The 22,850-nt window shown below is 37.5% G+C and overlaps 1 protein-coding gene across 1 annotated transcript in view; it reads left to right on the plus strand.

Moving 5' to 3' along the window:
• LOC114053898 (dystrobrevin alpha-like) overlaps positions 1-22,850 on the plus strand; it is a 339,518-nt gene that overhangs the window by 183,973 nt on the left and 132,695 nt on the right.

Consider the following 22,850-nt stretch of genomic DNA (forward strand, 5'->3'; position numbering starts at 1 on the left):
TGTGTATATATATACACATATATGTGTGTGTATATATCTATATATCTATATCTATCTATCTCTATATATATTATATATATATATAATATATATGTTCTTGGAATAGTTTAAAATAATTTTTTCCCTTCCATTCCAAATTACTCCAGTGATCCATCAGTTCTGAAATTTGAATGAATGTCTCCAACAACTCCTTTCCCCACCCCGCCAAGGGAGAAGTACCCTATGGGTTGCTGGTTGCTGATTCTACTTGTATTTTTTCAGGATAATATAACATATATATTGGTGACTAAGTAACCCATGCAGATAAATAAATGTTTAATGCACATTTCCTAAATTGAGTGATAGCAAATGTTCTTTTTCTTACTTATGTCAAAGCACAAGGATATGGTTCCCATAATAGACTTGCTCTCCCATAGAATAAGTCAAATCAACCAACATTTATTAAGCACTTATTATGTCAGACACACTCTGCTAAATACTGGGGATACAAGGAAAGGCAAAAACAATCCCTTCTTTCAAGAGGCTCACATTCTAATAAATAAACTAGGTACGTAGAAAATTTATACAGTGTCGATGGTTGGTGATATCAGAGCAGAAGATGCCAACAGCTAGGGAGAGATCAAGAAGGGCCTCCTGCAGAAGCTGAGATTTTAGCTGAGATTTGAAGGAAAGAGACTCGTGTATATCACTTAACTATATATAATAAAAATATATACTATATATGTTCTAACTAAAAACTGAACCAGGTAATTATCTAGGGAATAACAAAGGGAATATCCATAGTTGTGATTCAGTTTTCATATATAAAATTAAATGTGGGTGGAAAAAAAGCATTTACTAAGCACCTACTATGTGCCAGGTACTGTGCTAAGTACTTTTCCAAATATTATCTCATTTGATCCTCACAACAACCTTGGGAGGTTGGTGCTATTATCATCCCCATTTTACAGTTGAGGATACTGAAGCAGATAAATGACTTGCCAAGGGTCACTTGGCTAATTAAGTTCCTGAGGTCAAATATGAACTCAAGTCCTCCTGACTCCAAGCTCAGCATTATGTAATAATAATAATAATAGCTAACATTTATATAGTGTTTAATATGTGCCAACACTGTGCTAAGCAGTTAACAATTATTATTTCATTTGATCCTCACAACAACCCTGTGAGGTAGGTGTCCTTGTTATCCCCGTTTTATGGTGGAGGAAACTGAGGCAAACAGTCACATAGCTAGTAAGTATCTAAGATTGGATTTGAAGTCAGATCTTTCTTTCTCCAGACCTGGGACGCTATCCTCTTGTCCCACCTAGCTGACACTGAACTACCTAGAGTGGTTGTGTAAATACATTCCTTCTACTTGATTAGCAGAATTCCCAAATACAATTTCTGTACTAAGGTCACTAAACTTTATCTCCTTGGCTTAACATTTTTTATAATAAAACTTGTAAAATCCAAAGGTATTTGGAAAAATGCTAACACAGCTTTATTTATTGGTGACCTTAATCAAAGCAGAAGGTTTTAACTTAACCAAATAATTAGGCATCCTTTTAGACAGGAAAACAGAGAAAGAATTCATGAATTTAACTGTTCTTTGCTTAGCATTAGTCAGCATGACATGTAAATCACTGGGGAGAGAGGAGGTGGCATTGGGGAGATATGGTATGATCTGCAATAAAAGTGAACATGCAAAATAGGATAATAATAATAAAATGCAGTTGGGAGGGAGGTTAGGGGTCATTTGATCTAAAACCTTTGTTTTGCAGATGAGGGAACTGAGGTTCAAAGAGGTTATATAACTTGTTCAAAGTCAAATAGCTAAGAAGTAGCAGAACTGGGATTTCTAACCAGGTGCTCTTGCCTCCAAATCCAGGCCTTTTTGCACTACACCATAGGGAGGTGCTATTCCTAGACACAAAAGAAAGCCTTTTTTAATTCCGGGTTGATGTGTTTCCACAGACTTGGCCATACTTAAAATTCTTCTTTGGTCACAAAAATCTCTCCTCTTTTCAAAGATACTAACAGAGAGCAGGCATTTTATTCATAGCATTAGACTTATTTTAGAAGAGGAATGTATTTTTATATAAAATAATGAGTTTAACAACACAAAATAGAGGGCAAAACACAGTTGACACAGAAATTTGTAAAAGGTTAAATTTATCATCTAGAATAGAATAAATCTGGTCTACACATAGGAGGAGGTGGGGGAATAGATATTGAGCAATTAGTGTGAGTCTAGCCAAAGTTGGACTCCAGAAGTGTTAGATGGAGAGCATGTTTTTTACTTTTTCCCTTTGCACAACCTTTGCCCAACTACTCCAACTCTGTTTATATTTTATTAGGAAAAAAGAGTAAATTGACCCATGGATAGAAAAAATCCTATTTCTTAATGGTACTAGACTTTGCTTAACTTAAAGCTTTAAACAGGATTTTGTGCCCAATTTAAAAGACATCATCCAAGATGTTTTCAAGATTATCACAGCAGCTTAAGTTTAGAGGAGGTCTTGAGAAATTGTCAAATCATCTCCTCACCCAATTCAGGCTCTGTTATATATCCCAAACATATGGCCTATCTTTTCTCCCACTTTAGAAGATCTAGAGAAAAGGAGATTTTTCACATGCTTGAAAACCTTCCATATGTGCATGTTATCAACAATCCTCATTTATATAGCATTCTTTTTTACCCTACACAACAATGCTATGAGATGTGTTGTTCAAGTGTGATTACCCCCTTGCCCCATTTTACTGATGAAGCAGTTGAGATACAGAGAGGGCTTCAGTCGTCCAAGGTCATAGAGCTAGTAAGTAGTAATACTGACTTGAAGTCAGTCCTCATACTTTAATCCAGTGGATAATCCCATGGCATAAAGTACATTGATTTTGAATTCTCTAATATACTTATTAGATAATCGTGTATATTACATTCATATGTTTTAGGTTAAAAAATTAGACAGAATAAATCTTGTCTCCACCTACATAGCACCTAGGAATTAGTTGAATAGTTAATGTAGCTCAAGCAAAAGCTAGAACTCTTGTAGTTATTTGTGAATGTGTCATATCCTTCTACTGGATTATAAACTCCATGAAGGCAGGCATCATACCTTACCTAAATTTTATATTTCATCTAGTCCCTAGAACAAGCATAGAGAAGAACTGGTTGGGTTTTTTCCACCCGAAAAGAACTGTAACCAAGTAGCTTTCATAAGCCAATCTCTTTTCCAAGTTAAATGACCTCAGTCCCTTTAGCTTTCCTTGTAGGTTTGATGTTTTGAACCATACTTCCCTTTTTCCTTCATTGGATCATAGATTTAAAGTTGGAAGAGACTTCAGAAGCAGTATAGTTCAAATTCATTTTACGGATTAGGTAGGAACTAAAGCCTAAGGAAGTTAAGTGAATTACCCGGGTCACCCAGGTAATAAGTAGCATGGCCAGGATATAAATCCAAGCCTTCTGATTCCAAATAACTTACCACTGTATTATTTTGTTTTCCCTTCTTCTTATTCTTTTTAAGATCTGGAGCCTATTAGAATTTACCATAAGAATTATGAGACTAGTGCTATGTATGTATGTATGTGTGTGTGTGTGTGTGTGTGTTTCTATATATATTTGAACACTGCTTTATGTGCTCTTCTCTTTTCTCCAGCCTTTATGTATGTACTTCACTTTTCTGTCCAGCCTTCATGTATGTGTATAGCTTGGTGGCAAAAGGTTTTACATAGTCAGTAGTTCTGCATACTAATAATGCTACTTTGACCTTTCTTTATTCCATACAAATATCAGAATTTCTAAGAGACCATCGTTCTCATGCAAAACATGGACGTGGTTAATGATGCATGCACCTTAGAGTGTCAGCAGATCTTTTTTTCAAAAATTACTTTGGAGTCAATGAAACAGACCTAAGTTTGTCAGCACAAGAAAAGGCAATGACAGTAATAATTCAGCATCAAGTAATCTGTTCTGGTTAATAGTAGATATAGAAGGTGGAAAAAGATTCCTTCCCTTTCCCAGTCATAGGATGTTTACCAGCGTATTTCAAGAAGCATTTATTAAGCACCCGTAGGCCTTATAGGAAATTCAAAGTTTAGATAAGATGCTATCCCTTGACTTCAAGAAACTTGTAGTTTAAGAGAGTGATATGACATGTATGCTAGTAATAATTATTGCTGATATTGTTCAATAGTTTTTTCAGTCATGTCTCACTCTTGTGACCCATTTTGGGGTTTTCTTGGCAAAGATACTATGGTGGTTCTCCAGCTCATTTTACAAATGAGGAAACTGAGGGAAACAGGGTGAAGTGTCTTGCCCAGGGTCACCCAGCTAGTAAGTGTCTGAGGCCAGATTTGAACTCAGAAAGAGGAACCTTCCTGACTCCAGGCCCAAGGCTGTATCCACTGTACCTCCTATGTGTGAATACCAAAAAGAGGTGCAAACAAACTTCTATGGGAGGACCTAGGAGGGAAACGTCATTACCAACAGGGAAGATGAGGGAAGACTAACTGGAATGAGAATTATCTGAGGTGGGCTTTGAAGGATTCGTAGGAATTCAGTAGGCTGAGGCAGGGAAAGGAGAGAATGATATTCCAAGCTCAGGGAATTCCCCATTTTTACTGAAGATACCTCGATGCTTCTTTTAATTCTAACTCTTAACATCATAGGATCATAGAGCTCCTGCTAGAGGAGGCCTATTATAGATTACACTTATCTGAACAGCTTTTATTTCAGTAACTGATTAATTCAAATGTGGTAAAATAAATTTTTTTTTAAAGAGGGAAAGGAAAAAATTCTGCTTTCAAAATAACCTTCCTCAAGTAAATGGAACTTTGAAAGGTTTTCTTCAACCAAATCTAAGATTATTTTGATTGAATCAGTTTGACAGCATTAATATTTTTTTTTAATTTTTAAGCATTTAAAAAATCAACAAATATCAACTTTCTCACCCTTCTGCTTTCCCACTGAAAGTGAAAAAAGAACTTAGGAGCATATGTCATCTAAATGGGACCACTAAGGAAATACTTATTTCTCAGTACAATGTGAAACTTTTATAAATAGTTTTTAAAAAGTAAAAAAAAGGAAAAGAAAATCATTGTAACAAATATGCATAGTCAAGCAAAACAAATTCCCATACAACAAATTCCCATACCGATAATGTCCAAAATACATATGTCTCATTCTGCACCCTGAGTATGTCACATATACTCAGTACACGGGTAGTACAGCCAACATACTTTAGACTTTAGTTTCACAGGGTACCAGTTCTTTGTCCTACCTTTTAACTATAGGGTTTGGTTTGTTTTTTTTTTTTTAGGCAATTGGGGTTAAGTGACTTACCCAGGGTCACACAGCTAGTGTCAAGTGTTTGGTCTGAGGCTGGATTTGAACTCAGGTCCTCCTAACTCCAAGGCCAGAGCTCTATCCACTGCGCCACCTAACTGTCCCTAACTGTGGGTTTTTTAAAGGAAATAATTCTGTATGAGCCATTTTAACATATACTTCAAACTTCTTGTGCAATTATTCTCAAGTGCAGGTCTGACTATGTCACCTCCCTACTCAGTAAACTCTAGTGGCTCCCAATTATCCAAAATCAAATATAAAAGTCCCCACTTGAGCATTTGGAGGTTTTTATAATCTAGACACTCCCTCCCCACCTTTCAGTCTTTTATACTCTACTCTACTCCATCTGTCTACTACATTGCATCATTGACTATTCCCTCACATGACACTTTACCTCTCATCTCTTTCCTTTTGCACTGGCTGTCCCCATGCCTGGAATGCTCTCCCTTCTCACCTCTGATTTTTTAGCGTCCCTGCCTTCCTTCAAGACTCAACTCAAATTCCACTTTTTGCAGATCACCCTTTGTAATGGAAGCGACATTCAGAATAGAGATTTGTTTGAGAAAGAAAAAAAAAAAGCAGGGATTTTAGTCATCAGAAAAGCAGCACCAGTAATAGTCAGCAAGGAAAATGGATGGCATATGCATAACTACTGGAACGTAATCATCATAGTTTATATTGTTCCAAAAGTAATTTAAAATACATAATTTAGTTGCTGTTTTTATGGTTAAATTCTTCCGGATATTTGTTTAAAATAAAGAAAAGTGAATTGAGTTAGAATATTTTGTTCACAGAGAAGTCCCTGTGGAGAAGTTGGTAGAGGCAGCCAAACATAAACAAACCTATTAAACATTACTGAGGAGCACAAGGGAAAAATGCGTATGTTTCTCACTGGGAATCCTCAGCCTATGATAAAATTGTTCCATAATGCAGGATGATGATAAAGCCAATGTAGATTTCTTTTAGAACAGAAATAGTGACAGAGGAAAGATATGATTTAAAAGATTTATCTATGTCTCTGATGGATTCGAATAAGACCAATAAGGAGGAAATGTATTTCTCCGTTAGTTTTAACCTTAACATCTTGGGGTTTCTGGGTGTGGTTTTTTGTTTGTTTGTTTGTTTTCATGTTACTATTTCTCTTGAGCAGTATATTTGTGCTTGGTCCACACAGCCACCTGTGCTGACCTATGGACAAGACTACAGCTTTGTCTATGGCCATTGTTGTATAAAGCTCGTTGTCCTTTTTCTTCAATATTTATATATGGAAGATAAATGGGTAACTCACTGGTTTTTCCCATTTTAGGAAATATTTGATTTTAAAATTTCACATCCAGTTGGGACTGATGAGATAGGTACAGAAGAAAGCTTTCCACAGATTTCTCAGTCTGACCAAAACAGGGATCAGTAATCTCTCTGAAATGGATTGCTAAGTTTTCATTGAGGATTCTCCAATTAGAAGGGCAGGTGTAAGCAGCCATGTGTATAGAGAGCCAACATTGTGTGATTAACTTGAACCAATCAATAGACATATGATCATGGACTTCTTTGTAATCTCATCTTCAAGTGTTGGACTCTCACAAGTCCCAAGTGTCATGGAGACCAAAGATAGGAAAGGAAAATTAAGAAGAGAGAGAGAGCACGATATGTTTTATTCTTTCCCCAGAGTGCCTTGGGCATAATAAATATTTGTTGCATGAATGAAAGAATGAATGAATTTGTTGAATATGCTTCACTGCACAAGTCCATTTGCTCTGCCATTAAAACCATCTCCTATTCCACCTTTGGGATGCTTGCCACAGGTTAAAGAAAATGACTTTTTCAACATTTTTTTCCTGGTAACTCCTAAAAATAATTAGCTCAACTTAAAAAGTGTGGAGCAGGCCAGTGACAAAAATCCATACAGAAAATTCCACTGAGGGCTTACATGGGGGTAGGAGAATTTAGTTTCCATTACAGTAACATGAATGGAGTTTGTCTTCCCTGTATTCCCTCTATCCTTCATATGATACTTCTTTGTGCCTTTTATTATCCATTACATTTTACTTATATTTCCTATCTTCCCATTTGTATTATAATCCTTAACAGTACTTTTTTTATGTACCATATGTCCCACCTTGAATATAGTAGATTTTCAACAAACATTCCATTCTTGATTTTCTTTGTTTCCCCTTCAGGAGGAGTAATATATCAGTACCTAAACCCTGGAAATTGGTCTGAGCGATTTATTGACTCCATACCTTTTTCCTTTTATTTTCCTTTTTTTTTCTTCTACTTTTCTTTTTTTTTATTCCTTTAACTTTTCTAATATCATTCCAAAAATCTTTATCTGGTACCACCTATGTAGTTTATTTCAGCATTCTTAAAAGGAAAACAGTAGAAAGTAAAAACCAAGTTATCCAAAATGGCTGTAAAGGTCTACTGAAAACAATGCCATGATTGAGCCCTAACCAGTTTCCATAGGAATACGTGTCATACCTATATCATTAAGACAAATTTAATATTGTTGACATTACATGGAATGTTAGGCACTTCAGCACGAGTAGCTATGGCAGAATACCAGTTTCATAATTCAAGTTCTTAAAGTCAAGGGGTCCTGTTCCATAAAATTATTTTAACTTAATTTATAAATTTCTAAAGTTCTGAATTCTATCAAATGAATTTCAGTTAGTACACTTTTAATGAACAACTATGCATTCACAGTACTTACAATAATAGATCTAGAAATTGAATCCAACCCCCACATTTTACATATAAAGAAGCAGAGTACTAGTGCTGTCAACTCTCCCAAGGTCATGCATGTAGTAAACTTTAGAGGTAGGATATGAACCTAGGTCCTCTGATTTCAGAGGCAGGTTCCATCTTACGACTTTACCATACAAGTTTATACTTACTCTCCTGTTTCTTTATTCTCCCTGGTACTTCATTTAAAGAATATATTAGAATTCTTAAGTATATGTGTATATATATATATATATATATATACACACACACACACACACACATATATGTTATATAATTAGAATTACTTCTTATAATTAGAATTCTTAAAATGAATACATATCTATAGTACATAAACAAATTTGTCAGTAGTTATTCCTTTATAATTAAACATTTTTAAAATAGAAAACTTAATCACCAACAAGCATAAACATTTCAATATACAAAAAAACTCCAAGATGTATAAGAAATTGAACTTGTTATATAATTTGTTTTTTTAAATAATGTATGTATATATAAAGTATATATTTAAATTTATATCCACTTAATATATTTAAACAATATTTATATGTATATATGTGTATATGTATCTATATGTATATCTATATACATATTTGTGTGTATATTAATTTTGGAACACCTTTGTATATACATATATGTGTGTATACCCCCATTTAAAAAAACAGAAAAACAAAACTCTTGTAATAAATTTATAAAATCTAATAAGATAGCAACAACACTGCCCCAATTTGAGTGCCCTTCTGCACTGTTTATTTGGTGACCTTAAAACATATTTTATTAATGCTCTTTCTCTTGTTGATCAATCAGGACCAGCTAAACTACTCTCTTCCCAAATAGAAGTCCTCCCTTGTAACAAATTGTATAATCCAGTAAAGCAAGTCAACACACTGGCCCTGTCTTAGAATGCATATTTCATTCTAAATCCTTAGACCATTACCTTTCGGTCAAGAAGTAAAAGGAAAACAACTCTGGCAGTAGCTGTTCCTGCAATTAGACAGATTGACAGAGTAAGTTCAGTCTACTGCTCTGATCCCCAGAAGAAAAGAACTGAACTATTATCCTGGGATCTGGTGTAGTTATTTGGAAAGATCTCAATTGTAGCCACAGCCACTTGCAGATAGACATTGTGTAGGAAAGGAACGTTGATCATGGCACTAGGAGCTGTCTGGCTGCACCTTATTTAAGGGAATATGAAAAACAGGGCTGGATTCACACAATTGGGTATAAAACATGCTCATCTCCTAAGCAAGGGAAGGGGACAGGCATTTATTCAGCCACTAAAGTGATTTTCCTAAAGCACAAGTGCAATCACATCACCTACCTATTGCCTCCAGGATCAAATACAAAATCCTCTATTTGGTGTTCAGAGCCCTTCATAACCTAGACCCTTCCTACCTTTCCAGTTTTCTTATACCTTACTCCCTTGACATGTACTTTTTGATCCAGTAACATTGGTCTCCTGGCTGTTCCATGAACAAAACACTCCATCTCTAGGCTCTGGCTGTTCTCTGTAATTGTCCCTGGAATGCCTGGAATGCTCTCCCTCCTCAACTTTGACTACTGGCCTCCCTGGCTTCCTTTAAGCCCCAACTAAAATCCCACCCAATTCAGGAAGCCTTCCCCAAATCCTCTTAATTCCAGTACCTTCCCTCTGTTAATTATTTCATATGATTCCTGTACATAGCTTGCTTCATATATATTTGTTTGCATGTTGCGTGCATTAGATTGTAAGCTTCTTGGGGTCAGGACCATCTTTTGCCTTTTTTGTATCCCCAGCATTTAACACAGTGCCTAGCACATACTTAGCATTAATACATAGTTACTTAACTACTATGTATCAGGCACTGTGCCAAGCACTTTGCAAAATTGTTGCATTTGATCCCAAAACATGGAGGTAAGTGTCATTATTAATTTTGTTTTTCATTTGAGGCAGAAAGAGATTAAGTGGCTTGCTCAAAGTAACACTATTGGTAAGAGTGTGAGGTCACATTTGAACTCAGTTCTTCCTGACCCCAAACCCAGCACTCTATCCACTGTGGCACCTAGTTGCCTCAAAACAACTAACCCTATATAGAACTAAATCCTCTCTGTTAGTCTAGTATTGAACCTTCAAAACTGATGCCCTAAGTGCATCTCTACATTTTTATATTGAACTTTGATCTTGGTATCAACTCCTGCTTCTGACATGGCTCTTAGCTCCACACTGCACATCCCTGGCAACTTACTGGATTTATATGACTGATTCTACATTTCAATTCCATACCTAAAAAAAAATGAGGACTCATTCCGTTGTCCACTAGAGATGTCTGTTAGCAGATAATGTCTATGGTTAAACATTAATCAGTTTACATAACAGTGTTCATATCTCTATCATGTAAGTAGTTTAAGTCAATGGCTAGTGTTGGCATTACATGGAATATTAGGTATTCAACAACAATAGTTATTACATGATGGCAGCTTCATTGTCTCACCTTTTGAAACTTAAGGTATGTTATTCTTTAAAGTAAACTATTGGGTCACATTGTTTCCTTTCTTCCCAAGCTGGGAGGATTAAGCCTGCAACATGGAACACTCTGAAACCCAACATTTTGTAGATCCCCGATCCCATGAGCACCCTTTAGGTGGGACAAAGACGGAGAGCACAATTTTGTATTATTCTGAGCAAGTCTCTAACATGGAAGATTGTCAGATCCAACCCTTGGTAAACCCCATCACATGAGCATCCTTTGTGTGAGATTAAGAGGAATACCTCAGTTTTGCAATGTTCTGAACAAGTCTCCTTCCCCCAGCTATGGAGGATCTAGCAGCAAAGATGAGTGGATTATTTCTCTTTTTCTTTTATCCATATCACTGTTTCCCCTCAATGACCCAAGACAAGTGAGACTTTACTATGCAGAATATATAAATATCATAAGATGGATGTCATTAGGAATGCCACTTCAAAATGCCACTTCAATGGTGGTAGACCCTGCTGCTTGCCCATATTATCAGATTTTCCATGCAGTTTGTTCAATGTACTTTAGCAAGATATCTAATGACAAACTAGTGAAGTAGTTATCAGTGGCTTTGAGGGGAAAGGAGATGATGAGGAACCTAGATTTGGCCAACATTTGTAATTTCTCTTACTTTTAAAAAATAATTATTTTATTGTAAACTTAATCATAAGCAAACAGGCATTTTTTACACGTTTTTATTGATGGATTTTTTTTTTACATCACAATAGTTTCCCCCAGGGTTCTTTTCTCCTCCCCGTCCCAGAGAGCCATCCCATGTAACAGACAGTATGTTTTAAAGAAAAAGGAAAGGGAAAAATCAGCATAACTGATCAGTGTGTAACACTTGTGGACCTTCTGCATCTCTTCTGCAAAAGGTTGGGATCCCGGGAGTGTCTTCTCAGCTCTCTTCTTCAAAGTCCTGCCAAAAACAAAGAAAAACACAGAGGATAGTTATATTAGAAAATACAAACTCTGTGTGTGTGTGTGTTGTATCATACTTAACAAGATAGTAACAAAATTGTTCTCCTTATTTCTCACTTGCTCTTTATGTGAGCTTCCTCAATCTTCCTCAATGAAGTCTGCTCCTTCTGATTTTGACCATCCCCTATGTTGCTTAAATCATAGGGCAGCATACAAAGGGATTGAACAAGGTACAGTGAGACTGTGCCCTCAATTAACATTAACAATTAGCTCATTTTCAAGTTGTAAGTGTTGCAGGAAAATTAGGAAACTCTCCCACTGTGTGCTTTTCCTTCCCATTTCCTTTATTTATAGATTAAAGAAGGGGTATTGATAATAGCCACAGTATGGGAAACGGCTATATTTCCCATGAGACTTTGAGTCAACAGGGCATGAGTCTTATTGGAACACTTCTCTGGGAGCCTTTGAAATTAAGGTAAGAATGTGATTGGTGAGAATAAACTTCTGGGAAGATAGAGGTTTCCTTTGGGAGTTCAGAAACAAGTAGAAAGACCCAACAGTAATGTGATATGGCAGTGGTGGTATTTAGAAACCAGGTGTCCTGGAGTATCCCTGAGATAAGTTACCAGGGACATGCTAGAATACTGTGATGTTGGCAGGAGAAATCATTAAGCAACAATACCAGAGATGTCTGCATATAAGCCTCCAAACCCACTTTTACTCATTCTGGTTCCAGAAAGAAAAAGAAACCTTTTCCTATTTCAAAGGGATGAATCTTGGAGAAGCTGTTTTCCTAGAACACTCTGGCGTAAATCAGACCTGAGATTTTGTCCATTTAAGAATGAATTGTATTCATTTAGTGATCTAATACATTTTCCGTTGATTTCTTTCATTTTCCAGTTCTGTCCTGATAAAATATTTTACTATTTCAATGCATGATTTTTGCTTGGTTTATTAATAAGGTACAACTTGAACTTAGTTGACCTTAGAGACACAATATAAGCCAAGTCAGGTGACTTACCAGCCGAGATAAATTTCAATTATTTTTTAAAACCTACACTGAATGTTGAATGAGTTGGCATATGAGTTACATAAAGTCTCAGCCATCTCTCCCCTCCTTGCACCTTTCCTTATATTCTATTTGTTGGCAAATTGATTGTGTCTAATCACTACATGTGAAAGCAGAAAGTTGCTTTACCTAGTTTGGTACTCTGAAAATAAACCTTTTTATTGAATTGTAAAGCACAAAAATAGTCTACCAACCTATAAAATTAGAAAACTTCCATTTAAAAGACAGCATAGAAGATTAGTTACTGTGTAAATACATCTGTGCAACTTACGTTTGTTGTTGTTGAGTCATTTCAGCCGTGTCTGACTCTTTGTGACTCCATTTGGAGTTTTCTTGGCAAAGATACTGGAGTGGTTTGCCATTTTCTTCTCCGGTTCATTTTACAGATGAGGAAACTGAGGCAAACAGGGTTAAGTGACTTGCCCAAGGTCATAAAGCTATTAAGTATCTGAGGCAGATTTGAACTCAGGAAGATGAGTTACTTCAGGCCCAGAGCTCTCTGCACTGTGGCGCCACCTAGCTGCCCCTGTACTGCTCTACTACTTGTCATATGTGGGAAGTATTCTCTCTTCAGTGATAATGCAATTTCTAAAGGCTTGGACATACTTTGGCACCCTCTATATCATATAGCACTGTGGATAGTAGTTTTTCAATAAACCCCTGTTGAACAGCTTTTCAAAATGTTTAACAATCATTAATTCCACTCCCCATTCCCCTTATACACATCAAGCTGTTTCTCCTCACATTTATACCAGTTTGTGGGATAATTAGGAGTCCTAAGCCCTTTCTCTGATTACCCGGTTCTGATTCCTCTGGCTGATGCTCATTAACCAGCCCTTATGGCTGCTTCTACTTCTCAGGTGAAGTAAAGCTTTCTCACCTGCTTTTCCATCTGGTGCCCAGGCACTGTCTCCTGAGCATTCTGTATGCATGGAATAGGAACAAGGTTTGTTGTTAAATTGAATTTCTGACTTCTCTGTTCCCTTCCAACTTGGAAAACTCTGTAAGTAGACTTGAATTCTCTGCCTTAGTTTAATATGACTCCAAGTTCTACTATGTCTTATTAGTAATTAGAATTTACAAGAAATACTACTATTATTTGGTGATAAATTCATACGAATAGTCAAATATTATTCTTTAAGAATATATGTTCCTTAGCCATGACATATTTCCTATTAAGCATTACTTGACAACAAAATTGTGTTATTTGTGTATGAGTGTGTGTGTGTGTGTGTGTTTTACTTTTAGGACTTAAATAGACATATTGTACAGATTTCTCAGAGGCTGGGGGTGGTTGGTGTGTATTCTGACAACGTCAATATGATATGTAATGTAGAATTAAAATGAGTACAGTTTAGTAAAATATACCCACTGCCATCTAGTGGTGAGTGGTTGATTCTGCCAACTCTTTTTCTTGTGTTCATCTTCTGACTTAGTCGATGAAAGTACATTTTATTACAGGCCTTTAAAATGCAATTTTATGCTAAAAGGTACCAGAAAGAAAGTCCAAACTTTTTGTCTCTCAAACTAGTTCATTTTTCCAATGCTTTTGTTTTTCTATGACAAACCAAAATATTTAGTACATTATTATTTTGATGCTAAAGAAAGAAGAGATCCTGATGCTTTGCATTATCAAACATAGGAAAAACTTCACTAAATCAAGTTTCACTGATTAAGAATTTTTGGTAATTCAACCACGTAGCTGGGTCAATGCCATATTTTTCAAATATTTCATATCCCCTACAGCACCTAGAAGAGTGCTGAACCCAGAATGAATAGGCAATAAACAAATAATGTATTACTCAATGAATGGAATTCAGATGGGAGATGAGGTAAAGCTTACTTGTACTTGAAATACTCTTCCCAAATCGTGCAAATGGCCACTCAGAATGAGATTACAAAAAGTCATGCTTAGCCTGCACAAGCATTTCTCAGATATTTTAGAGCAAATTCTTGGTCAGATGTGAGTTGGAATAGATAGTCTCTGAGGACAGTCAATTAATCAGTCAGTTACCAGGTATTAAGTGGATACTGCATGTCAGGTACTGTACTAGGCACTGAGGATAAAAGTACAAAAAATGAAATAATCTCTCCACACAAGGGATTTCATTCTAGTGGAAGAGACAAGAGTGTATACACACACATATGTATGTGTATGTGTGTATGTATATGTATGTATATGTGTGTATATACATGTATGTGTTTGTAAGTACCCCATCTCCATATTATCTATATACATATATATGTATGTATGTGTGTGTGTAAATATATATATATATATATGTATATATATAGTATTTGAAAATTCTTGGTTGAGTTCCAAGCTAAAACTACTAAAACTGCACTGACTTTTAAAACCCTCTAATATATACAGTGCAAATATAAAATGAATAATTACATGGTGGTTAATTACAAGGTAGTTTGAGTAAGGAGGGAAGACATTAGCAATTGGGGGGATCAGGAAAGACTTCATGCAAATGAGGCTGCTTGAACTCTATCTTCAAGGAAGGGGGAGGATTCTATGGGGCAGAAGTAAGGAGAAGATGTGTTTCAGGCATATTGAGTGGCCAAAACAAAGGCATAGAGATGGAAGGTAGGGAATTATGTTTGAGGAATAGAAAGAAGGCAGTTTTTGCTGAATTGCAGAGTACAGGAGAGGGAGTAATATCCAACAAGGCTAGAAAGATAGTTTGGGGTTAGGTGGTGTAGGACTTTAAAAGGCAATAGAAAGCTACTGGAATTGATAAGGTGTACTGGCCGCACGCCGACCTTCTGCCAGCCGTGCGCCAGTACTCACTCCTTCTATAAGGAGTACACTACCAGAGTCTTACCCACACCTGGGTCTTCGGGCCTCAGCCAGATCACCACACAGAGACGAGCCATCGGGAGGCGCCAACACCAGAGCTTTATTCAGAGGCCAACACAGCAAGCCATCATAGCAAGCCCAAGCAGCAAGGCCAGAGCAACAGGGCAGGAGCCAGGAGGGAGCGCGTGTGATCTGACCACGCTTGTTCCTAAAAACCTACCTAGCCCCTCCTCCCCAGCCCGCTTACTAGCCAATGATTGTAGGGTCAGATACTGGAAGGGGCTGTCTGAGTTTAGCACACCAAGGGGGAGGGAGTGACGTAGGAGGCTAGGACCGGATATAGGAAGGAAGCATCTGGGAATGGCGCATAGACAAGAGTACTTGACCTAGGAAGTCAGACTCAGGAGGGGTCTGGGTCAGTGCTGCACAAAGGGGCCCAGGAAGTCAGGAAGGTCACAAGAGGCATCTGGGGATGACGTTGCATATAGGGAGGGGACTAAGCAGAGGGAACTCAGTCCTCTGCCGTCCCACTCCCACGTGGCACAGCCCGTTGCCTCAGGAGCTCAAGCTCCGACTACTTCCTTGTACCCAGCTTATCTCACAAAGCACTGTCCATTGCCTCAGGGCTTCTGCGTATCCAGCCCATCCCAGTACACACGACTCTGCCTACCATAGCCCCTGCCTCGACTTCCAAAATACCCAGATCTTACCCTACCCTTGCCACAGCACCCAACCTGGTAGCTGCCAACATCAGACAGTCCCTCACAATAAGGTATGGGAATCACATGGACAGATCTATGCCAAAGTACTTTGGTATCAGTGTAGAATGGACTAGAGTCAGGGAAAGATGAGGTAGGAATACGAATTAGTAAGCTATTGAAAAAATCTAAGCAAGAGGTGGTAAGAGTCAGAACTGAAATGTGGTGGATTGCAGTGTGAGTGAATAGAAGAGCTTTTATGTCAAAGATGTGAAGGTAGAAATGGCAACATGTGGCATATGATTGGATATGTAGAGTGAGGATGATGCTAGGGTTATAAACCTGGGAGGCAGGAAAGATTGTGGTGCCTTTGACAGAAATAGGAAAGTTTGGAAGTGGGGAGTTCTTTAGGAGGGGGCAGGGAGAAGACAATGAGTTCAATGTTGGGCATGTTGAGTTTGACATGTCTAAAATCATAAGACTCCTTTTTCGTTTGGAGTCTACAAGGTAACACATTAAAAACTCTACCTAGACTGCTGTCATCAATATCCCTGACATCATAGGAGGACTATGAATTAGTCATGACCTAACTGAAGTGGATCCTACTGGACCTGTATCTGTCAATCTCCAGCTCCCCAAAGTAGAAGGGATGAATCCAAATTGAAATGTCCAGTAGGCAACTAATTGTATGGGACTGAAGCTCAGGGAAAAATGGGTGCTAGGAGAAAATGAGTTGGGTCCTTTCCCACCCTGAAATTCTGTGAAACAATTTGATAAATCAAATGCAAGGACCTGTCAGCACATATTAACATATAATTGGTCTCTATGTTATTATTCTATGTACTTGAACTCAATCTTATTGCCTTACTATAAAAATATTTTTATCAGACTGATCTCCCATTTACACTGACGTAGGTTTTTTTTTCTTATATTGAGATTGCAGAGGCAATTTATTTTTTTCACAACTAATTGAGAATACTTAGTTCTTTCACTATACATACTTAGAAAACTGTCACCATTGATTTGTTTTCTGTTCATAGCTTTATAAAGAATACCAGGTTGAATGACCTTCCTTTTGTAGGCATCCCTTCTACCTTGGGGAGCTGGAGATTGACAGATACAGGTCCAGTAGGATCCACTTCAGTTAGGTCATGACTAATTCAGAGGCCTCCTATGATGTCAGGGATATTGATGACAGCAATCTAGGTAGAGTTTTTAATGTGTTACCTTGTAGACTCCAAACCAAAAAGGAGTCCTGTGATTTTAGAGTACCAACGTTGACCTCAAAATTCTCCTGGATTCTCAGTCAGTCAGTCAACAAGCATTATTTAAATGCCTATTACGTGCAAGCAATGTACTAAGAAAGACCAAAAAAAAAATTGGGATCTCTCTAGCCTCACAGTTAGTCCAAAAACAAAACATATTTTGAAGATAGGATTTTTTAAAGGCCAATTTCCCTGTCCCCTGAAGGATTTTTTGCCTGTTTCTTTGCTTTTTTGATAAAGCCTAGTCAAGTCAACCTCTGCCTCAGTTTCCTCATCTGTAAAGTGGGAATAACAATAGCACCTACTTCTCAGAGTTGTTGGTAGAATAAAGTGAGATAATATTTGCAAAGCACTTTGCAAACCTTAAAGCAGTATATAAATGCTAACTGTTGTTGTTGTTATTATTATTATTACTATGAACTTCTCCAATATGGAATAGGAAGTTGAAGTTGCTTGAGCTATCCCAATTCTTAGGAGTGAAAGATTCCTGATTTTACATACATCTTGTCTTTCTTCTTCCATACATAGTCTTATGGAATATAGGAAATGCTTCATTACTTATTGTGATTTTTTTAATTTCCTTTTTTCAATACTAAAACTCGTTAGTATTATTTGTTATCCTCCCATAATAAGAGAGATAATTGAACACCATGGAGGATTTTGAGGAACATTAGTTTTTTTACCAATAGCATAGTTTGTTTTTTTCTATGCAGTATGACAGCAGATTAAAAACAGTGTGAGACATCAGATAGCAAGCCAGCCTTGGAGTTAGGAAGACCTGGGTTCAAGTCTATCTCTGAGTATACTAGTTAAGTGACAGACCCTGGAAAAGTCATCAACCTCTCAGCACCCTCAGGCAACTCTCTAAGACAATCTTTGCACAGTAAGTTCCTTATCTAGATTAGCAGAGGGACTTAACTCACTGGGAATTCCCTACACCAATGAAATCACAGATCCAGTCCCCAACCACAACCACTCCCCTCCCCTAAAAAAAAAGTACAATAGTTAAAGCTGCTTTGGGGGATATATTCTGATAATGGAATGCTTGTCTTTAAACCAGTGTAGCTTCCTGAGATCATAGTACAGTGGTGAGAGGGAGGCAAATAAGAGGGGGAGAACAAGGGGATTTGAAAGAACTAAAGGAAATTGAATCGAAAGAGCTTTAATAAAGTGAGTGAGGTAGAGTAGTAGTTTACAGGTTCATAGCCCTCCCATTATTAGATAAGAAGGGCAAGATGCAAAACAAGATTAATCACAAGGGATGTGGAGGCAGAGGAGAGAGCATTCAAGGTCAAAATATATATTTACTGCTTCATTGTATGAGTTATCTTTTTAAAGAATCATTACTGATGTAAGGACCAGAACTGAAATGACCTCCAGAGATGGATGAGAAAATGTTTGAGGATATCTCTGAATTAGATAGGTTAACGAAAAATCAATCATTTTAAAATCAGACTTTTTTTTATTAACTACTTACCTGAAAAAATAAACCTGTAAAGATAGCCTTGTTTAAGATGTTAAAACTAGAAGATATCATATTAAACAAGGAATAAAATTAAAAGGTCCAAAGGATTTGAGATGTTGTATTCAGATAATCTTTTTCTGAAAAGCTTTACAAATAGGTCACAATAGGCCATGCGCAATCGCTAACTCATTTTCTTGACAATATTTGCCATAGTCAGTATCAGTATCAAACCTGAATTATTGAAGTCAAGTTAGCTATGACATGGGCACCTACAATCACACCCACATAATACCATCCTCACTCAATGTATTTCTAGGCTCAGAGAGAAACATTGAAGAAATCTATCTTTGATGAAAGGGGCTTAAGAAATTCACAATATTGGACAAGCAAAAATCTCTTACCAGGATTCACCCAAGAATATGGGAGTGAGAAACCAGTTTTTTTTTTTCTACAGAGATAGGAAACATTTGCTCACTTTTGTGAAAGATCTTTCTAAATTGCAAAATGGTGGGAAGGGGAAGGAGGTTGTCCATGGAGGGGAAAAAATGGTAAAATTCATCTTTTCCAATGCACAAGTAAACATTTTTTAAAAAAATAAGGAGAAGGGAAGTATGATATGGTGGAAAGAATGATATTTTATTGGGCTGACCTGGCTGGGCTAGTTGATTTAATTTGTATTTTTTAAAATCATATTATACCAAATAGTTTAAAATTTTAAAAAAAATAACCTTATTTGTTTAAAAAAAGATATAAGTATCTTGTTAAATATAACTACTTAAATGTCTTTGTTTTGAGTGATAGATTGTCACCTTGATAAAGTTTAACAAAAGTATATGAAATATTACATAACATGTTGAAGTAGGAGTAATTTACCTCCTACTGATTTCACAAGTAACTACTTCAGTTCAATTTGAAAAGTAAAATAACCAAATTATAGCTCAGTTGTGTAATGTGACCTCAACATCAACAAAAGTAAATATATGTGTATGTATATATACCAATGACTACTGACTCCCCACTGCCTGAGAGTCAGATATGTTAATTTTGTTCTTTCCTCAAGGTTTTTCAGTTCAGTAAGGGTGTTTGGGAGTATCTAGTTGCTGCCAATGGCTGAGGCCCCCACTTTGTGTGTTCCCTCAGTTTTAAGGGTCCCCTAAACCTCAGTTCCATTTAATCACTTAAAAGAGATTTTACAAAGTAATATTTGCTTCAGACGTATAGTAGGAATATACATACAAACATTCCTCCCCCAACAAGAAGGAAGGAGAAAGAGAGCATAATCTCTCTTTATATCACCTCATTCCCTAGGGAGGGGAAGGGGACTAACTAAGTTCAGAGTTTAAAGTTTCCTATATAACTTGGTCCCACCAAGTTCCAAATCTAAACCATCCCTTACCCTAACCCCCTTCTTGGGCTGGGCATGCAACAGCATTTGACCAGGTGTCCTGCCTTCAAGTTTATTATGGCCCCAGTTCTAGGATGAGGGTGGGTGGGTGGGTGGACACCGACTCCATCACATAATATAGACCAGAATCCCAAGCCCACTTCCCAGGGCTCAAGGGCCTAAAAGGAGAGGAAGAAGAGAGCCATTCCCCGCAGCTGACATGGTACCTAAGCTTCTGATAAACAGGACCTTCACCCTGACAGACACACTGCCAAAAACAGAGAAACTCTATTTGGAAGACCCCAGTGGCTCCATTTCTCTTCAGGATCAAGTATAAAATCCTTTGGCTTTCAAAGCCCTACATTAACCTAGCCCCCTACCTTTCTAGTAAGCTTACCCCCTTATATCCCCACTCCCTTGCCACCATACACTCTGTGATTCAGGGACACAGGCCTCTTTGCCATTCCTTGAACAAGACATTCCATCTCCTGACTCCAAGCATTTTTACTGCCTGCCTCCATGCCTGGAGTGCCCTACCCCCTCATCTCTGCCTACTGGCTTCCCTGGTTTCCTTCAAGTCCCAGCTAAAATCTCCCCTTCTACAAGAAGCCATCCCTCATTCCTTCCATTTTAGTACTTTACCTCTGTTGATTATCTCCATTTTATCCTGTAGATAGGTTGTTTTCCATAGTTGTTTATACATTGGCACCTCCATTAAAAAGTGAGTTTCTTGAGAAAGAGGACTATCTTTTTCCCTTTCTTTGTATTCCCAATATGGCATGGTGCCTGGTATATAGTAGGAGTTTAATAAATGTTTATTAATTGACTGCATTAAGACTTTTTGACCATCTTTCATAATATGTAATTACAGTTATGCCTCTACATCACAACTTTCCCTATCATGGTTTCAATATATCCTAGGCAGGTCGGCATAAGAAATTAAATGGGAATTTTGGGGGAGTTTTGTGGAAGCCGCAGACAACACATGAAAGCCAGCAGAAGACACAGAAAAAGTTTAGAAACCACTTCTGCTTTAACTAGGAAGAAAGATTTCAATAATTGCATTGTCTTGAACTGCTGTTGTGAGCCATATGTAAGAAGACATTATCCTCTATCAAAAGGTAGCATGTGCCTCAGCAGTAACTCTCTATACTCTACCACTTTCCTAGCTACCACCATCTCTTGAACTGGAAAAGTCCAATTTTATGAATTTCCTTTTTGAGCCAAGAGGATAAGGACATGCAATTTCCACGTACTTCTTGCTAAGGTAGCCACTTAGGGGTAGAGTTTGCAGTATGGAGAAAGAGAGATTGTGCTCGTACAAAAGTTTCTATCCCTTTTTCTCATATTTAAGTTAGCTCTTAGCTCTCTTGCAATCCTTAAGAAAGGCAAAAGGACATGCAGTCTATCACCTCACTTTTATTGACCCTCACAAAATTGGTTACTCTTTCCACCAAAGTCTACCCAATCAAATATGTAGGCCAACTACTTTATCCTGGAGATAACCACAGTCATAAACACTTTATCAGTTGTATTCTGTTTTCTTTATAAGTTGTTAATGGGTATAGAACTCTTAATACATTATCCTCTGAGGATTGGTATGGACTCTTAGAAGTTCCAGTCATTGACTCACCTCACAGTAAGCTCATTGAATTGATCCATGAACTCCCTGAACAACTCCCTTTAGAAATAATTCCCATAAACGTGCTTACTAATTTAGGTATTGAATGCATAAGGCCACAATTTGAAGGTATCTAAATGTAGATTAATTAGAAAATAAATCTAAGAGAAAGAACATAATGTAGAGAATTTTTTTACTGGACCTGGAGTCGGGAAGAGCAAAGTTGCACACCTGCCTTTGACATTTACTAGCTTGTGACCAATGGCAGGTTATTTTACCCCTCTGAGCCTGTATCAAGGTTTTTCAGTTCAGTAAGGGTGTTTGGGAGTATCTAGTTGCTGCCAATGGCTGAAGCCCCCGCTTTGTGTGTTCCCTCAGTTTTAAGGGTCCCCTAAACCTCAGTTCCATTTAATCATTTAAAAGAGATTTTACAAAGTAATATTTACTTCAGACGTATAGTAAGAATATACATACAAACATTCCTCCCCCAACAAGAAGGAAGGAGAAAGAGAGCATAATCTCTCTTTATATCACCTCATTCCCTAGGGAGGGGAAGGGGACTAACTAAGTTCAGAGTTTAAAGTTTCCTATATAACTTGGTCCCACCAAGTTCCAAATCTAAACCATCCCTTACCCTAACCCCCTTCTTGGGCTGGGCATGCAACAGCATTTGACCAGGTGTCCTGCCTTCAAGTTTATTATGGCCCCAGTTCTAGGATGAGGGTGGGTGGGTGGGTGGACACCGACTCCATCACATAATACAGACCAGAATCCCAAGCCCAAGATAATTTGTCTGTAAAATGAAGATAATAGTACTCACAATAGAAAAGCTAACTTCAGAGTCAGGAAGAAAGAGTCCACCCCATGACTTGCTACTCTCTCAGTTCTCTTATGCCATCACCCTTGCACTAGCTACACTTTCCTCCTTTCCCCATCTTCACCCACTGGCAAACCAATTCAACTCTTCACTGCTTTTCTGGAGCCCTCAGCCCCCATATCTGATCACCAATCTTGCCCTTGCCAAGCCTTAGCTTTGCATCATTCCCACCATCTGCTGC

This window comes from Vombatus ursinus, unplaced genomic scaffold (assembly GCF_900497805.2).
Source record: "Vombatus ursinus unplaced genomic scaffold, bare-nosed wombat genome assembly UNPS02014812.1, whole genome shotgun sequence".
NCBI classification, from domain to species: Eukaryota; Metazoa; Chordata; class Mammalia; order Diprotodontia; family Vombatidae; genus Vombatus; species Vombatus ursinus.